Source organism: Podarcis tiliguerta (assembly GCF_965153285.1).
Source record: "Podarcis tiliguerta genome assembly, chromosome: 4".
In the NCBI taxonomy this organism is placed as follows: domain Eukaryota; kingdom Metazoa; phylum Chordata; class Lepidosauria; order Squamata; family Lacertidae; genus Podarcis; species Podarcis tiliguerta.
The window spans coordinates 48,890,939-48,911,806 of NC_139537.1; positions in this window are offsets into that span (position 1 = coordinate 48,890,939).

Genomic DNA, 20,868 nt, shown 5'->3' on the forward strand with positions numbered 1-20,868 from the left:
CACGAATAATTTTCACAGGATTATTTCTCAGGTCTGAAGTGGGATGGGGGAGGCTTTACCAGCCTATTTTTCCATTTAACATTGATTCTGAGGAGGAGCTCTGTGAAACATGTAAGCTAATTCATTGTCTGGGGATTCTTAGTTGGTCTTAACAATTGTGGTGCTTAACAATTGTCTGGCTTTGCTCCTTCCCCTAATGAACAGACATGGCTGTCCTACTATTAGACAAAATGAGGTGAAAGCCTCAGGCAGCAGATGCTGGAATGCAGTGGTAGCAGTCCCTTTGCTGGTCTTCCTAAGCCCCATGGCCATTCCTTCTCCTCTATTGAAGGCCAGAGATGTATTTGCCTACATGGCATGTGCTGCTCCCTCCTCCAAGGTGCTGGGTGTTACTCCATCTCAAGTGTTGATTAATATTTAACTTGAATATGAATCAGCCTGGATCCTGGGCCACACTGAGGGGGGGGGGGTGGTAGACAGCCACACAAGAACAGGTCTTTTCATTGGTGGTCCCCCATTTGCAGAATGCAGTCTATTTAAGCAGCTAGTTTTTGAAATGTTAAGTAATCATCGAAGGTATTGGAGAGGGGTTTCTGGTGCTTCATACCAGAGAGCCAGTGTGGTGTAGTGGTTAAAAGCAGTGGACTTGTAATCTGGGGAACTGGGTTCATGTCCCCGCTTCTCCACAAGCAGCTGCTGGGTGGCCTTGGGTTAGTCACACTTCTCTGAAGTCTCTCAGGCTCACTCACCTCACAGAGTGTTTGTTATGGGGGAGGAAGGGAAAGGAGATTGTTAGCCGCTTTGAGATTCCTTAGGGTAGTGATAAAGTGGGATATCAAATCCAAACTCCTCCTCCTCCTCCTCCTCTTCTTCTTCTTCTTCTTCTTCTTCTTCTTTAGTTTTGGGGAGAGAGCTTCTCCACTGATTTTCCCTTAAAAAGCAGGAAGTACATGGATCCCAGGTGCTCAGTAGCCAAAGTCCCCAGCTTCTGGTAAAGTCCAAGGCAAGATGTCATGAGGTAGCTTCTCCACATGGGCCTTTTTTCATATTCTGAAATGCAGGCAGCCAGGGATGCTGCTAAGTGCTGGTAAAATATTTACTCAAAAGAAAATATGCACACACTGTCCTCAGCCATCTCACAACATTAAGTGGTAGTGTGGTCAGACTGACCTCCTGTCACCAGTGGTGAAGAGGTTTGCATGGTGCAAACTCACTGGCAGGGCCAATTTGGCACTTCCATGTGTTTGCACCACACCAACCTTGCCACCGCTTTACCCCTACTGCTTGCTCTCCTGGTAAGCTACAACAATGTGAGTGATGGGAGGTCAGATAAGCATTCCCACTTCACCAACTGCTACTGATGTAAGTCAAGGACACGGGTAGCGCTGTGGTCTAAACCACTGAGCCTCTTGGGCTTGCTGATTGGAAGGTCGGCAGTTTGAATCCGTGCAATGCTGGTGAGCTCCCATTGCTCTGTCCCAGCTTCTGCCAACCTAGCAGTTTGAAAGCGTATCAGTGCAAGTAGATAAATAGGTACCACTGTGGAGGGAAGATAAACAACATTTCAAAGTGCTCTGGCTTCCATCACAGTGTTCCGTTGTGCCAGAAGCGGTTTAGCCTGCTTGCCACATGACCTGGAAAGCTGTCTATGGACAAATGCCAGCTCCCTTGGCCTGAAGAAAGATGAGCACTGCACCCCATAGTCACCTTTGACTGGACTTAGCCGTACAGGGGTCCTTTATCTTTATCAACTTCACACCCACCAAAATTCTAAAGAAATGTTTAAGCACCCTGGGCATGAGAAGGAAGGAAGGAAAATTGGCACAGCATTTCTTCAAGAAAGAAAACCCCTTAGAACATAACATCAGGAACATATACCATCAGAAGGGGTATTACTTATATTCCCATGACAAATAAGAAAGAGAACTGAGAGTGTGAGTGCAGAATTAGCCTTCCTTAAAAAAAACCCAAAAACCCAATGGGAATTTCCATGTGGGAAATGTTACAGTGGAAAGGGAGTGTCATGTCTTTCTTGATATCCAACTTCCTCTATATGCTAATTACATTTTTATTAATAGTAGCAGAGTGACTCGTTTCAACAAGTTTTTCTTTAATTATTTAGGTTTTTATTATTTAATTATAAGCTCTAGCATATCTGGTAGGTAGCACATGCTCTTTTATTTGCTATGTATTTATTTAACTAGATCATCACTCAGCTAATAAATGCTTGGAAGGCCCACTAAAAAAATACATTTTGAGGGCTTTTCAAAAAGGCTGCAATGTAAAAATTGGATGCAGATCCAATGGAAGGCCCCATTCAGAAGGCAGTCAGTGGCAGTATGTTTCTGAGTGCTTCTGAATACTGGTATGGTTTTGGTAGGCAAACAATTGCTGTCCAATACAGAACAACCATTAAAGTGACTGACTACTCAAGGGACATTTTAGTTATTGGCATAAAAAAGTCTTCAAGAGGTGCCTGAAAGTCAAAAGTGGGGATTTCTATGTTTTTGGTGCAAATGCCCAAGCTGCCCATTCATGGGTAGAACGGCAACTGACTTTTGCATGGACTTTAGGAACCCCAAAATAGGAACAACCTGTTGCAAAGCATTTCAGAGAAGCACAGACTCTCTGATTTATCTATTATTTCAGCAAAGATGTCATCATATTCAAGAACACTGGGAATGAGGAAAAACTTCTGGAGCTTTAGAAAGTAATGTCTAAAGTAATGACAAAGTAATGTCAGGTATTATATCACCCAGGTTGATGCTTTATGGCTCAGCTACAGCAAATGCAGCATTTCTGAATATTCTGAATATATTGAATTTTCAGTACTCTGCAGCTGCCACTTTGACAACAACATCTTTTGTTTTATTTTTAATAGCATTTTTGTTCTGCCTTCTTCAGTTGCTCTGATATTACTTAATCTCTATTTTGTTAATATGTATATTTTATAAGAATATGTTTTTTAGCCATTGTGACCTAACCTTATCTCAGCCTTTGCAGTATGCTATGTACAGGGTCTGCTGTGCAAGTATCATTGCTTCTGGCTACGGGACAATGGTCTTCAGTTGAGCACATGCCTGCAATGATCTGAACCAGGGGTTGGCAACCTAAGGCCCATGGGCCACAAGCAGCCAACGGGGGTCGTTTAACTGGCCCCCAAGCCGCCCCTGAACCGAGCCGCCCACTCAGCGAGTCCCCGTGCGCTGCACTAAACCTGCACAGCGCAGGGCAGGGACTCGCTTCCATGGTGCCAGAAATCGCGTCTGCACAGACACAGATGCTGGAAATCTCATTTGCACAGACGCAGACGCCGCAAATCATGGGCATGTGTGCTATCCAGCCCATGGAGGGATCTCCTCTGAAGTGAACTGGCCCAGGCGAGGTAAACCTTGCCGACCCCTAATCTGAACTAATACTGCTGCAGAAATTGGGCAGTGATTTTTGCCATCACTGAAGCCCTTTTTCAAGCCACAACACTCATGGTCGGATCAGGTGTGATGGGATGTGTTTCACATTTATGTCAAATATGTAGATTAAGACTTTAGGCATGCTTGGGACCAGGGCCAGCCCAAGACATTTTGACACCTGAGGCAAACCACAAAATGGTACCAGCATTCCCCACCCATGAAGAAGAGGGAAATTAAGATCAGGAATAGTGGGTGGGAGAAGACTAGCAATGGAGGCCAGGTCTAACACACCTGTGGATCCTGCCACCTGAGGCAATTGCTTCACCCTGCCTCATGTGTGGGCCAGGCCTGCTTGGGACCCCTCACACAGAGGCCTGTTTTTGTTTGTTTGTTTTTTACAATGTTGACCAGTTCTAAGTGGACTGATCCTTGAAACTGGCTCAGGCATGGAGGGAAACAGAAAAATCAGACATGTGAGACATTCACAGTTCTGCTTTCCATTCTTCTAGCCATAGTCAAATAAGCTCTTCTAAGGACGTTTCCAAATTCAGTTTAAATTTCACAGCTTTTCTCCCACTGTTATAATGGCCTAATGATGGCAATTTCACACTTCTCTGTGGTTGCAGGCTACATTTGTCACACGGCCAGTGCAATGTGTGGTCTCAGCAAGGAGAATGCCATTCCACAAACTTGGGCCTACAACACTGAAAGCATGGCTTTTAGTTGTTAGGAGTCATGCACCTGAGTCATGGGAGACCATCAACAAAAACCCCGCCCAATGTCTCAGTGCTCCCTGGTCACTGATATAAGGTATCAGGCAGCCCTTAAGATAACCTCAAGTTGTTAAGGAGCTTTGTAAATAAAATTTAAATTGGTCTCATACAGCCCACAGGTTGCAGGTTCCACCTCATCTCAGGTGGACTGGACACCTGCACAGACCCAGAAGAGTTTTGCAGTGGTTCTCCTGAAAAAACTGATCCCTCAGAAGTCTAGAAATTACAAGAAAATTCTATAAATCAGTAAAGATTCCAAAAATGTGAGTGTTCTCTGAGTCAAAGGGGAAGCGGTGATTTCATTGCTGGAAAGAGCTTTGCTAATTAAAGGTGGACAGGAGGACGTGATTCAAATGCAGGTGGAATATCGCTGCCATGTATGCTAGTTTTTACAGGTTGAATTTAAGTCTAATTAACAGTATACCTGAGGCTGACAGTGATTCAAATCAGGCTGACTTTGTGATTCACTGGTCATTTCACTTACTTGGGTAGAGAACAAGTGAGTCTTTCTTTACTAGGGCAACTGGGAAAACACTGGAGGAGCATTGTTTTTCCAACTTCATTTCCCCACACTATATTTGGTCACATCCTTTAACTAATACTCGTGTTAATTAAACAGAAAAATGTGAAGCACTTCAGCCGAAGCAAGTGGGTTCTTGTTGCAGTGTGGAATGCTCCTGTTCAGGATTCCTGCCAGCCAAACAGGCTGTCTTCCAGGATGCTTCATGCCATCCCAGTTACCTAGCCACCCCACAACAGCATGGGTCTACTGAGCATGCTCAGTCTTCACTGAACTGTTTGACGAGCCCCCCCCCCTTTAGTAACACGCTTTTACTTTAAAATAAAAAAAATGATATTTTGACTAAAATTAAATTATTTTGCTGCAATTCTAATTTCACTTAACCCACTTGAATTCAATAGGACTGACGTACTTCTGGGTAGAGAGGGTTAGGATTGTGCTAAGTTTCTTGGTGTCTGACATGTGTGGATGTGTTCGTGTGCTCTTTTTTACAGTAAAAAAATTAAAACAGAAATATAGAATTGAATAAAACAGATATCTCAAAATAGAAATCTAAAAAGATTTCAATGAATTAAATATTCAAAATGTATTAGAATTATCATCTTTTTTTCTGCTGTAGGCTACCTCAGTAAGATACGCAGTTCTTGCAACTCCAAATTTCAGATAAAGTAGTTAAAATTACATTTAATTAATGAAAGGATCCACAAAAGAAAAAGTAAGCTGAGTTGAAAACAGACAGATGGTTCAAAGTATGGTGAAAATGGTTTGAACAAATACACATGTGATATCTTTTTTTTTTGGTCTTTGCTTTTGCAGATAAAAAAGGAGTATTGGTGTCCCTTCCGACTCTATGATTCTAAATTGCTGGTAAAACTAAACCTTTTCCTAAGAAGGGAGGAGTGAATCTTGGTTCCATCATCTTTATAGACAATTCTCCCTGCCTCTGTGCTGAGAGAAAACCCTGGGTCACTCATATCTAATCCCAGCCATTTCCAAAGAAAAATATTGCAAAAGGGGCAGCTCATTACCAAACTGCCAGAGCCCTGGGCTACTGAAGTCAAGAAAAGTAGAGATGATTCCCAAATCAAGTGCAAAGCTCTTCAGTTCTATGAGGCTCCAGCAAAGGGACATGATTAATTTCCCTTTGCCAGCACAAAAAATGAAATCCAATAGAAGGAGCGTCAAATCTAATAGCCTTCAACTATAAAGTAGAAGTCCTAAACTTCCCAAAGTAGTAAACATCAACAACCACTAACGCCCACCTCGGCCTCTGTTCCATTTGAGTTGAGACCATCAGGCATAGGCAGCTTACCATAGCCAAAGATAATTCATGTTAACATGATGCAGATCTATTGCCATTAATGATGATCTAGAAGCAAAGGACGCTTCCACTCTGTCAGTGTTTTGTGGCAGGAATTCAAGTGCACACTGGGAAATTTAGGTTTGCACAATTGCAGTGGATTAAAGTGCTCTGTCTCCTTCACGGATCACTGCTTTGCTGTGGCGAAGGGGCTTGAATAACTCAGAGAAACTATGAGCTATGCTGTGCAGGGCCACCCAAGATGGACAGGTCATAGTGGAGAGTTTTGACTAAACGTGATCCACCTGGAGCAGGAACCAGCAAGCCATTCCAGTATCCCTGCCAAGAAAACTCCATGGACAAAGACAACAGGCATATAAAAGTTATGACACTGAAAGATGACCCCCTCAGGTTGGAAGGTGTCCAACATGCTACTGAGGAAGAGCGGAGGACAAGGACAAGTAGATTCAGAGCTGATGAAGCGGCTGGCCAATTATGGTGCTGGAGGAGACTCTTGAGAGTCCCATGGACTGCAAGAAGATCAAACCTATCCATTCTTAAGGAAATCAGCCCTGAGTGCTCACTGGAAGGACAGATCCTGAAGCTGAGGCTCCAATACTTTGGCCACCTCATGAGAAGAGAAGACTCCCTGGAAGAGACCCTCATGTTGGGAAAGATTGAGGGCACAAGGAGAAGGGGATGACAGAGGACGAGATGGTTGGACAGTGTTCTCAAAGCTACCAGCATGAGTTTGACCAAACTGCAGGAGGCAGTGGAAGACAGGAGTGCCTGGCGTGCTCCGGTCCATGGGGTCACAAAGAGTCGGACACGACTAAACGACTAAAGAACAACAAAAGTGCTCTGTCGCCCTGGGACAATAAATAAACTGTAAAACAAAAAGGATCTGGTTTTTTGTGCTTAGGAAATTGGTGGGGGAGATGTTGATTGAACCATTAATCAATGGGAAAGCATAGTAACAGTCTGCAAGACAAATGCTCTTCATCATTATAACTACCCTGCAAGCAAATCATAGCAAACGCTCAGTAAAGACGGGATATAATCTAACCTCCACAAAGCCTTTGTGCCAGCAAGCCCAGTTGTGAGCTCAATTAATAGGTTGTCTGGAGGAGCCCCCAGACTGCTGTTTATGTCTAGCCAAAGTTAAAAAGAGTCTGAGGCACAGATTTGTGTCACAAATTAGAAACTACAAACCTTGATTAAAAATTAAGAGACAGAGGTAAAAACAAATAAACATGTGAATAGTTTTATAATACAAGGTTGCCACCTGGTGGTTAAAAGAAATTCACTTCCATTCCTACCATCTCTTTCAAAGCCAGAAAGGAAATTAATTAAAGCAAGACATGGTCATTTACTGGAATAATTCTTATTAATCTGTGCCAGTAATATAAATGTGTTTTGGTGTTCTAGAATACATCTGCTAGCCATGAACTGAAATACACACAAACTGCAAATGTTCTAAGTATTATGAAAAATTCTTTCTCAAATAATTGGTTGTTACTTATAAACTAGCTAGTGTGACGTAGAACAAAACCCTTCTTAGGTGAGTCAAATACAAAGAAAACAATGACATTACATCAAATTATCAATATAAAAGTTTCAAAAATATTGAATACGCAAAATATTAGCAACAGGAGTGGGCTATTGGATGTTTATCGTTGCTAATTGGCATATGCATGCAAAAATACATAAAAGGCATATGCATAAGTGCTTACATAAACAATGGACAAATTTAGCCTTACTATATATACCAGTATTAGCAGTCATTGAGCATTGTCCTGCAGTTTGTTGAAGTACTGGGAAAAGTCAGTAAAATAAATTATAGCTATGTAAAGGAAATATATCCATAAGATGTACACACATATTTAGTTTTCAAAACTTTTTAATATCCCAGCGTGATTAGAGGTGGTGTCCATTGCTGCCCTCTGACAGATTTCAGGTTTGTCCTCCAAGTTTAGACCAGATATTTTGTGGGGAAACATCGCTTCTCGGCCTCTTGGCTAAGATCAAGTGTAGTTACTTTTTAATATCTTCCAGGGAGAAGACAGGATTGGAAGCTGCATAATGGAATGAGGTAGGTGTTTTTAATAGTTCTCCCCTCCTAATTTCTCCAGAAATGTCTAGAGAAAGGACGGGGAAGCTGTGATTCTCCAGATGTTGGCTGAAGCTGATCCCTAACTTGCAGCACAAGTACTGATATGGTAACGGTCAGAAGGTATATTGTTTCTCCTTGATCTGATTGTGTGGTCAAACTAGAAGAAACAGGACTTCTGTGCCATGGAGTCTACTTTTCTCATTTCAGTAAAAGTACTAGCTTCATGCTACTCTACTAAATTGCCCTTGCTTTCCACTGGTTGGATATTCTAAAATGTTAACAGGGGAATACTTTTAAAGTTGTGCAGAGTACCACAGGGATTTGGTTATCAGTTCTATTTTCCTGGCGTTAATCAGTGGTCTCAGATAGCAAAGTTCTTGGGTGATCTGAAATTTGCAAGCTTCTGTTGTTCATTTCTGACTGAATCATCTGCTTTCGCCTAGGCCCCAGATGTCAAACAGACCCTCTCACTGGAGATTATAATGTGGCCATAACCATAACACCCAGCCACTCTCACATGTACTTGGAACAAATTGATATCAGAAGACTGAATATGATTATGAGAAGAGATTTGAAGTGAAAGTATTTCCATGCTTCAAGAATGAAAGTACAGCAAAAATATAGACTGCTCCATATAGGTAGTATTGAAGAAAATACAAAAACACTCTCTTGTTGATAGGGATGGCCTAACACCTCCCTCACCACATAGGCCTATTGTAAGCATGTCCCTTTGTGCATGCTCAGCAGGCATGCTCAAAACTCCCTGGTGGATTTGTGAACCCTCACTTTCCCTGCATGCATTCAAATGGGGATGACTGGCATAGGGAGGGAATACAACCCAATTCCCCGTTGCTCCCTTCTCCAAAGGATGTTATAAATTACTCACTCTGGTGTGGGGGAAAGGATTTTGCTCAAACTCACAGCTCAAGGAGGCTCAGGTGTTTCTCTCTATACATGCTCCAGGGTGGGGGAGAAATTGGAGACCGGCAGGGAGTGAGCTGAGTGTCCAAGGCAATGGGTGGGCAAGTGGGCTTGTGCCAGTGGGCAGGCTGAGAGAGAGGGAAGAAATGGCGGGAGTGAAGCAGGCAAGTAAGCTGGGCAGTGGTGGCAGGGCAGGTTGAATGAGAGGGGCGCCGTGACGGCATGGATGGGTTGTAGAGGTTTATGAAAAAGAGGAGAGGCTTAGAAGATGGAGGACTTGAGCAAGGAGAAAGAAGTTAGAGGAGGGAGTTTCAGGGGAAGGAGGTTGGTGAATGAAGCAACACCTAACAGCATGTCTAAACAGAGCCATTGTGTTGCTTTTTTTTAAATGGCAGTAGCAGACCAGTAATAGATTCTTTTCGATAAACAGAAGGCAATGGTGTTGGGATTGTGATATGTAATAACAATCTGTAGATGTGCATCACAGTCATGTAATGAATTTCCTGTATTGTATGTATAGTGGTTTAGTTACTAGGGACTCAGCTATACAGTTGCAAATAAAATGTTTTAAGTGTGTTTTAAATGCACTATACAAAGTGACACTAGATAGCAAAGGTGAGCCTTATGGAAAATTCAATGTATTTTAAAAAACCACTTTTTTAAAAAAGCATTTTCAGAATGTTTTTTATGTGTGTGTAGATTCCACCTAGGTGGTCCTGGAGTTAATTGTATCTGAGTGGAGTCACGAACTTCTTGCTGCTGTTCTGTTCTTGTTTAAGAGAGACAATAAAGTTCTTATCCAGCTTTCTAGCTGGTGTATCCATAATGCCTTCCATGACACTTGTCACGTTTGCGTAGGAAACAGTTTATGGTGTGACTATATCTACTATATCTACTATCACATTTGTCACCCCCATGCTTATTTTGTTGCATGTACATGCTGCAGGACATGTGTATTTGTTATATAAGAGGATATTTACATGCCACAACCCAGAGGTGAAATCAGTAAAGGAAATATGTCAGCCATGTGTTGTAACAGTGCATATTGTTTATATGGTTTATATGAGATGAGCAAGTGAGGTACATTGGCTAAAGAGCTGTCCTGTGCACCAGAAATTACTTTCTTGACCTCTGTCCTAAAATTACTATGGATGATAAGCTCCAGAAAGCTACAAGGTCTCTTAGTCTCAGTTCCAGTCTTCAATATAGAGAGAATACTATATTACAGGTTTGTTGAAAGTGTTATTGAGAGAACACATGCTCTGTATTTTGACAAAATACTGTTTCTGCGTGTGCTAGTCTTAGAGAGAGAAAAGGACAAGAATAGGAGTACCCTGGGATTTTCAATTTCCTTCAATATACTTTGAATGGAACATTCAGAATAAACTGCCTGTTTGGGTTTGGTAGAACAGGCATAACATTTTCCCCACCCATTTCTAAAAGGAGAACTTCAGAACTTTCCAGAGTGCACAGAAATGCAGGCATTTCTTGCATCTTTGGGGTCACGCAAGTGGAGTGGAAATCAGGCTTTTCATAGTACACAACTCCTTTTGTATTATCTGTATAACTGTCGAACTCCATACATTAAATACACGTTATGATTGGCAATGAATGTAGCATTTGGAAAATCTAAACATAAATGCAGCTGAGAGGCCACTGACACAAGTGAAGCCTGTAGTTTGAATGTTTTCTTGTCACTGTGTCTGTTGCCAGTCTTATGCACAGTACTGTTTTTGTTTTCACCCTTGGAGTTCTTCAGTAGCTCACAGGAGTCAGCTCCCAGGTTGATTCACCAGGGGTTTTGTGCTTGGCAGTTGCATTACCCAGATGCCATCATCAAACATGCTTTATAGAAAACCAATAGCACTTTATCCAAGGTCTATTTCCCCACTCAAGCATCCCTTTTTCAGGATTAAGTAGCTACCTGAACAGAATGAAATCATGGCCATGCCCAAATCCAGTACTATACAGGTTCTCATCTAGCTTCCTGACTACTGTATCTTCTGAGTCTGAGCCTTCCATGATAGTGTAAGAAACATGGAATACCGAACAGAAGCAACTTAAGGAAAACAACATTTTAAAGTTTAATTGGTGGTAGTCTAAAGGGCTGGTGCTGGCATTCTACAATTGGAGTTGCAAATACAAGTTCTTGATATACAGACATGGATTAAGGGCCTGCATAAAAAGGTATTTATCATGTTTTTCTAGGCAAATTTGTCATGGATGAAACCTGGCACTTCTAGTATTGTTATTTTTCATAGTCTGGAGCCTTTTTGTCAGAGTAGCATGTTTTATGAGATCTCAGGTTTCTAATTTCAAATTTGTAGGCTATATTTTTAAAGGGGTTTCCCCCTCTTTAGACTGTAAATGGATATGCAGGCAGCAAGGGATATCTTATTTTCTTTTTATGATGGAGAAGGAATATTTTCCATCAATATTTTCCTATCGTAATTTAGGTGGTGGGAAAACATTGGCTAGATGGCCAAGACCACATATAGAGATTGCATTGTAGTCTCTGTGGCCATATGACAGCAGAAACCTATAATAACTGATATGGGTTTGTGGAATATGCTAAACCAAGCCTTTCCAAGTCTAAACAGTCGGTACACAAACTTCATAAAGAACCAACTATAGATTGCATGCGAACACATGTAGCTATAGCCCAACAGCATATTAGGATTTAGGAGGATACAGCTGATAATGGAGAGCCAGTGGAGAGAAAAGGACTCTTAATCCATACCCAGCCTGCCTCCATTGCTCTCCAAATGACACATCCCTTGAGCAGCAATAGGCTCAAGGGGTTCTAAACTGGGATGAATGAATCAGTCTAGTTCTTATCTTGTTAGCCCATTCTTATCTGTGTTAGCCCAGCAATGTATTCATTCATAAGTCCCATCCATCCTGTTTCTCCATTAATGTGCTATAGAGTGTGTGTGTGCTATGGAGTGTGTGTATAAAATCAACATGAAAATTAACACATCTTTTAAAAGTTTAAATAGTTCAGCTGGAATACCATCACTTCCACTGGCCTTGTTATTTGCAGTGCTTTCTAAGGCCCATTTGACTTCACTCTCCAGGATGTCTGGCTCAAGGTCAGCAACCACACTACCTGGGGTGTACGAGTCATCCATATCTTTCTGGTACAATTCCGCTGTGTATTCTTGCCACCTCTTCTTGATGTCTTCTGCTTCTGTTAGGTACTTACCACTTTTGTCCTTTATTATGGTAATCTTTGAACGAAATGTTCCTTTCATATCTCCAATTTTCTTGAACAGATCTCTGGTTCTTCCCATTCTGTTGTTTTCCTCTATTTCTTTGCATTGCTCGTTTAAGAAGGCCTTCTTGTCTCTCCTTGCTATTTTTTGGAAATCTGCATTCAATTTCCTGTATCTTTCTCTATCTCCCTCGCATTTTGCTTGCCTTCTCTCCCCCGCTATTTGTAAGGCCTCATTGGACAGCCACTTTGCTTTCTTGCATTTCCTTTTCATTGGGATGGTTTTTGTTGCTGCCTCCCGTATAATGTTACGAGCCTCCACCCATAGTTCTTCAGGCACTCTGTCCAGCAAATCTAAATCCTTAAACCTGTTCCTCACTTCCACTGTGTATTCATAAGGGATTTGATTTAGATTGTATCTTACTGGCCCAGTGGTTTTTCCTACTTTCTTCAGTTTAAGCTTGAATTTTGCTATAAGAAGCTGATGATCTGAGCCACAGTCAGCTCCAGGTCTTGTTTTTGCTGACTGTATAGAGCTTCTCCATCTTTGGCTGCAGAGAATATAATCAATCTGATTTCGATGCTGCCCATCTGGTGATGTCAACATGTAGAGTCGTCTCTTGTGTTGTTGGAAAAGCGTGTTTGTGATGACCAGCTTGTTCTATTGACAGAACTCTATTAGTCATTGCCCTGCTTCGTTTTGCTCTCCAAGGCCAAACTTGCCAGTTGTTCCTTTTATCTCTTGATTCCCTACTTTAGCATTCCAATCCCCTATAATGAGAAGAACATCCTTCTTTGGTGTCACTTCTATAAGGTGTTGTAAGTCTTCATAGAATTGGTCAATTTCAGTTTCTTCAGCACCAGTAGTTGGTGCATAAACTTGGATTACTGTTATGTTAAAAAGTCTGCCTTGGATTCGTATCGAGATCATTTTATCATTTTTGAGATTGCATCCCAGAACAGCTTTCGCCACTCTTTTGTTGACTATGAGGGCCACTCCATTTCTTTTGTGGGTTTCTTGCCCACAGTAGTAGATATGATGGTCATCCGAACTGAATTTGCCCATTCCCGTCCATTTCAGTTCACTGATGCCCAGGATGTCAATATTTATTCTTGCCATCTCATTTTTGACCACATCCAACTTACCCAGGTTCATGGTTCTTACATTCCAGGTTCCTATGCAATATTTTTTCTTTACAGCATTGGACTTTCCTTTCGCTTCCAGGCATATCCGCAACTGAACGTCCTTTCTGCTTTAGCCCAGCCACTTCATCAGCTCTGGATCTACTTGTACTTGTCCTTCCCCAGTAGCATGTAAAAGATGGTACAAAAGCCCAATTAATTAATTGAATTAATCAAGTTTAGTACTGTATTCTGAAAGTGCACATGCAGACACGAATGCATGCAAAGAGCCAGCATTTTTAAAATACTGGAATTGTAAGTTCTTGTGTTCATTTATCATGCTCTCTGAAATCATTTGAAGCTTCTCTGGAATTCTCTGCCAAAGTAAATATCTGACTCCAGCATTTGATGGCTTTATTGCCTGAAGATCATACACAGGTCAGAGCATGATGCAAGTGTCTTGAGTTGTACAGAGTGTGACATTTAACATGAACATTTGTTCAATTGCCTTTGGTAAACTACATGCTTCTTTGCTTTTTAAGTGCCCAACTCCATGCTTTAGAAAGCATAAGACTGGAAGGAAGGAACTATTTTAAAAACTAACCATAAATACAAACACACATATATTATATTCCCGTCTCCAAACTTTTCAGTTGAATTTCATGAAAATGTACATTTGCTCAATTCCGTTTCTAGCATGAGAAAGGGAATCAAGTAACATTTCTTAAGATAGCCTCAAAACAAATGGATAATCTTCAAGAGGAAGAGCTCTCTGTCCGTACTTCTACTAAACATCTTAAGCATGACGCTGTACACATGTACACTTACACCAAACACAATAGCTCACCCAGGATTCAAATGTCCTTTGGAGCCACACTTACATTTAATGGGCAGGTGGTTAGTGGAAAGTCAGTTCAGTCACTTGTCAACTATCAAATTCTGGGGTGCGGATGCATCCCCTTTATCCCACCACACACTTAAATTAATATGTAATGCAGACCCTCTATACAGAGCCAGGCTGGCAGAGTGAGGTGGCCCCCTCAGTTGGCTGTTGCTCACAGATGAGGCAGTGGTGGTAGAGCACTATGCTGTTTCCCTGAGCCCCTTGTGCGATCCTGCCCTAAGCTAGCCTTCTGCCCTCTTATGTGGTAGATGACACCATCCTTTAACCCAGGGGTCGGCAACGTTTTTTTGAGGCCAGGCTGGTCCACTCCCTGGCAGACCTCTCGGTGGGCCAGAGCGGGCATGCCTGTGCGCACCTGCACATGCGCTCAAGCTATTTCCAGTGCACTTCCAGGATGGAGGGGTCCCATGCGCATCCACACATGCTATTTCCGGTGCTCTTTCGACCCAGGAGTCGGTCCCCGCAAGAAAAAAAATGGCACCGCAGGGGGGAAAAGTACGGAATCCCAGCTAAGAAGTGCTAGGATTGCAGCCTTAATTTTTTCTGATTGTGAATAATAAATTTGTAAGAGTTGCCATACACTGAAATGTGGGAAATACGCTTTTGACAAGTACTACGTGAGAATCAACAACATAAGATGAACCCCTGTGCATATTTTGAATATTTTCTATTGATAAAAGCTCTGTGAGGGTTAGAGTGGCTTTTCCAAAGAGGAGTGGAGGAGGCTACATTTCAAAGATGTATCCATTTATCTCATTTATACTCTGCTATTTTTTCTCATTAATATTATGGAAGACAGTTCAGATACCCATTCAGGAAAGGTGGGAGCTGCATTTTAATTTCCAAAGTCTTAAAATAACTTTCTTGTCCATGGAAACAAATGCACTTCCAGAGGGAGGGTAGTTAGCCTATAACAATGGGAAAAGGGCTTTCATGCTGCTTTGAGCTGCCTGGAAATGGAATGTACAAGAAAGAAGAAAACCATCAGCAAAGTAAAAAGGGGCAGAGTGCATATTTGGGAGAACATGGAAATCATTAGATAATTTTTTTGTGTACTTATCACCTTGGATATGTTATTGGAAGGGAGGATACAAATATTGAGAATAAATACTTAAACGATACCTACAACTTTCTTTCTCCTTTGGAAGGATGAAGGCTGGGCAGACATGTATATTTGCTTAAGCTAGGGATGGATGAATCAACCAGTTTCTGATTCACTCAGTTTCTCCATTTTCCACTCTTAAGTTCACTTCTCCACATTTCCATATCTGATTGCAGACTTTGTTTTAGAAAACAAGTCCTCATGAAATTTCAGCAGCATTTTAATGTAAATTTCTCCTAACATACACATCTACATATAGAATTCTACCTGATACACACATTTTTGCAAAGCAGATTTCCATTATGTGATGTCTTTTTGTACACTGTTTTTATGAGCATATGCCTTTTTATCTCTGCTTTATCTTAGTATATGCATTTTATACAGATTATTTGGCTGGAGAACTGCACTGCAAAATTCAGAGAAGTGCAAATCTTGAGGGATGCTTGTGTTTCAGGTCACTTATGGCTTTAGGAAGTGCAATGAGGCATCAGTAATGAGATCCAAGTGGCCTGGATGACACAAGACGGAACACCAGGTATATTATAGTGGTGGGATGAGGGCCTTTGCTGTGACTGGGGACTGCTATATGAATAAACTCAATAGGAAACAGATCATCATTTCCAACTTCTACTTCTAGGTTCTGTACCCAAGCAATCACTCTTTATGTAGAACCGTATTCTCTAGATTAAGAACCACTTCACCCTTGGTGCACCAAGCATGTTGTCAAGTAGCAAAGTAAGACAGTATCCAGGAGACTTGGCAACTCTCAGCTCCCTGGCACATGTTGACAGCCAATGTTTAAGAGATGTTCTTCTCCCTGTCAAGCTTTCTTGGTCCACCTTCTGACACAAGGTGCACAAAGTGAAACATGGACTTTAGAAGCTGCATTATGTTGTGTTTGAAAGACAGAAAATACCTGGTGATATGCTACATGTGTTCTTGGCTTTCTTTGTGTAACAGTGTAACCTCTGTTAGGTCCTCATTCAGAACCCCTAATCACGCCTGGGTTTGTTTGAGGGTTTCTTTTTTGGATAAACTATGTCTGCCTCTTTGATCATGCTATCACTATTGTTTGCAGGAGACTCATGCTGCTATAGCCTGTCCTCTTGCCCATTCTAAATTCTTGCACTGTCTGTGGCCCTTTTGTTTAATGCCAGCTACACAAGAATGTTGGCAAACAATCCACTAGTTCTGAACTGTGCTCTTTTGCTGACTTGGGAAGGTGTGTGGGAAAGCCTCTTCATCTCTTCGTGACAATGAGATCAGAGGGAGTCCTGCAAAACAAATTCCCCTGTGTTCTGCATTTTAAAAAGCAAACTTGTGGCATGCTTTCTTTTGCTGTTCTCTTCCCCTTGCTGCCTTTTGTACACTAACACCCTCAAGCCTCTCTTGTCTCCAAATAGTCAAATCTCACACGGTTAGGGTGTTTTGCCATTATCAAAGGCTCAGACAGCTTTGCAGTTAAAGCCACATAGATGGCACAGAAAAGTTCTGCTAACATCCGTCGGTGGTTCTGTCACAAACTTTGCAATATTAGCAGTTTGTCATCAATTCTAAAGGGTTTCCTAACGAAATAGATAGCTTGGATGATTGATTCAATAAACTGCCTGCCAATTCAACACCCCTCTCACGGCCCCATGTCAAAATTAGTCCTGCTTTTAGTATTGTTTTCTCAAAGTGTAAGCCTGTTTTGTAACACTGTAATTTCCCTAATTTCCACTTCAGGGAAACCTAGCAACCCACACCTGTTTACAAATGATTCATTTGGAAGCTGATGTCTTTGGGGCTCATACTTGGCTGGAACCCACCAGACGCATTAACCTTAAAGCCAAGCCCTTGATTGCCAGATTGGTGGGTTGGAAGAGACTGCTCAGTAGGGAAGAAAATACACTTTACATATGTTCAGAAGCACTGCCTAGATTTTACATAATATGATGGCAGATAATTAACAGGTGTGTAGCTACAGCTGCACCTGCCTGTCAAATGTGGCACATGGACAGTTGACCACTTTTGAATCTACCCCTGCTTTACAAGCATTTATAGGCATGTTATTAAATTAAAGTATATTTCACATAAAGTACATTAAGGGTAAAACCCACAGTATTAACACAGAATGTCTTGGAGAAAAACTGATATATTGAGGGAAGTTGCCCTAAAGCAGATAATGGATGAATTCTAGTGAATCCATTGGAAGGGAAGTGTTTAATTCTATGGCATTTGAAAATAAAAGACAAAACTTCCAATATTATCAGTAAATTAATCCTAGCATTGTTCTATCAAGACTATCAAGACTCTACAATAGTCGCACTCTTCTTGGAAGTCCTACATTTGAGGAGAACTTTGGGAAACATTACATTCATCAACTTTGGCCATTGACTTCCTTAGCTTCTGCATTCCTCCAAAAGTCAGGACACAAGATAGATTTTTTTCTGAAGAAGAAGGAGGAAGAGGAGGAGGAGAAGTTATCTGCTGTATGCTTAGGCCACAAGCCAGGTACTTTGAAAAACGTGGTAATGACAATGGTGATATTACCTGACTGTCTTCTGAAAGCATTGAATTGGGATCATTTGAGTGGTTTATGATGACACAAAATTTTAGATTGCTTCACCGCATAAAGCCATCAAAGCAGTATACACAATAAAAATAGAATAATGCTGTATACGAAGAAGAAGAAGAAGAAGAAGAAGAAGAAGAAGAAGAAGAAGAAGAAGAAGAAGAAGAAGAAGAAGTTATCTGCTGTATGCTTAGGCCACAAGCCAGGTACTTTGAAAAACGTGGTAATGGCAATGGTGATATTACCTGACTGTCTTCTGAAAGCATTGAATTGGGATCATTTGAGTGGTTTATGATGACACAAAATTTTAGATTGCTCCACCGCATAAAGCCATCAAAGCAGTATACACAATAAAAATAGAATAAAACACACAGACACACATTCTGAAACCAATAAAACCAATTCAACAAACTGTACAAAAAATAAAGCCGCACATACAAACTCTAAAACCAACAACACAGTTTATCAGACATAAAGCTGATCTTCCATAAATGACTGGGTTGCACTTAAGGGAAAGTCTTCTTAAACAAAAATGTATTCAGTAGGCACCGAAGCACCCAAATGCTAGGTGCCTGTCTGGAATGGTCCCTGCTAATGGTGTTGCAGCATCACTACCCTGGTTCTCCAGGTCCTGGAAAACCTACCTCACCCACCAGGAGCACTACCCTGCTTGAACCCTGCCTGGGAGGAGGCCCAACTTTCTCATCTGCTGTTGTCAAGGCTCAGGTCAGGCATAGGTCAGGAATGAAACAGCAGATCTCCATAAGTCAAGGTGAAACTGAAGCACCCTGGCCTAGTGGCCCCAGCAACCCTTCTCTGCAGGTCTTGCTCTGATGAGGCAGGTATGAGGACTGAAAGCCCCGCCTTACCAGTGCCCATCACCCCCCCCCCATAGGACTTCCCCAAGCAATCTCAAACTGAACCTGCACAGAAGTGATTTCTGTTCAGCCCACTCCATTTCCCTGCATGTTGTTGGAGACCAAGGGGGTGGAGATCTGAGCACAGGCAGACAGGGAGACTCCCAGGCTTCTTCAGGATCATGCCTCTCTGTCCCCTCACCTCTCCAGACCCCTTTTCTGCCTCAGAGTCTGAACTGTCCTCTGTTTCCGCTCTTCCTGTTCACTAAACCCTATTGCCTCTACTGTGTATGAACCTTGGTCCTCCTGGTCAGCTCTTCCTCCTCCTTCTCTGTCGGATCGCCCATCATCATCCCACCACCAATCCCTAGGCTATGAACCATTTTCCCAAGGGAACTCCCTTGGGTGTTCCCCAGCTGTCGCCTCCCACCACTCTTCTGCACCCAGCCAGTCCATGACAGTTCTGGTCCTTGGAGTTGCTATCACTCTGAAGAGAAGTTCCCATTGGCATGCTGTGTTCCTTGTTCCATACCCCTGGGCGTGGGTAAAAACTCAGCATGTTGAATGTACTCATATTCCATTTGAGGTTGGTAAGCTAGGATTGCAAATGTACAGAGTGACAAACAAGGCTCCTGTGCTTTTCATGGGAACATAGGAAGCTGTCAAACTGAGTCAGACCATTGTTCCATCTAGCTCAGGACTGTCTATGCTGACCACAAGTAGCTCTTCAAGTCCTGGTGCCAGGGGTGGGTGGCATTCCCAGTCCTACCTCGAGATGCCAAGGACTGAACCTGAGACCTTCTGCATGCAAAGCAGATGCTCTGCCTCTGAGCTATGACCCTTTGGGTTTTTACCCTATACAGATTGTCATGCAGAGATGACAAATGTTAGTACTTCTTAACAACCATTAAAGGTACAGGCTCCCTTTCCTAATTTACATCTGGTCACCCTATGTGCAGTTCTGACCTCCTGTCAGTTAGGTTAGGTTTGACAGCTGCTGCCAATTACTACATATGAAGCCAATCAAGCTCATGCAGGAAACTCAAAAGGAAATGAAGGAAATGGGAATCACACAGACATTGGTTCACTCCCTTTTGAATATTAAGATCCAGAAATGTAACTCTGCAATAAAAACCTGTTCAGCAGGGACTTGATACCCAGATCTTGATGCGAACAGACTTGTGAAAAAGGACACCTCCACTTCCAGTTATATTTGCTAAACTATTTCATTTAAAAAATAATAATAACCAACAAACATCCTTCCTAACTTACATTGTGGCCCTGTGACTATTACTAATTTTGAACTGCCTTTGCACTTTGTTAGTTTAATTCTTGATAGATATAGCAATGAGCTATCCAAACCAAAACTCTGAAAATCTGCAGTGTGTAATCCACCCCTGGTATTAAAAATGAAAAGCCAGCTATTGACTATAAGAAGGAACTGTCTGAACTTTCTGCCAAAAGCGCACACACAAAACACCTGACTAACCAACTTTACATCTGCATGCCAGAGCACACAATGTTTTTGAAACATGACAACAGCCATGCATGTTTTGATAAAGGACACATGAGACATATACCTATGACTGGGTATTTGGGGGCATTGAAAAGCACACTCATTGTTCCTAGAGGAAGTCCTAGTACACTTAATGCTCAAAGTCAGATTAAGCCTTCAAAATTCCTAGTTAAGCTTTGGAAATTAAAGTATATTGTATGGTTTTGGTGTTTTACTTTGCTTTCATCAGGTCTCTGTGACGGTATCATAAAGTCTGAATTATATTTGCAATTAGGAGATGTGTGGTTCACTTTGATTTGCTTTGATTTAAATCTAAGCTTTGAATTCTCAAGTTTTAAATAAAACATGTGGTGGCTAACCTGTTGCCCTCCAGAGGTTGCTGGACTATAAGTCTCGCTATCCCTGACCATTGGCCCTGTTGGCCAGGATTGACAGCAACATGTGGAGGGCCACAGATTAGCCTACAACCTGCACAAAAACACTTAGGGAACTTGATGTAGCAGCCCATTAGCAGGACTGGTCACAGACATTTTGCTGCAAATGGTGACCCTGCTGTCTCACC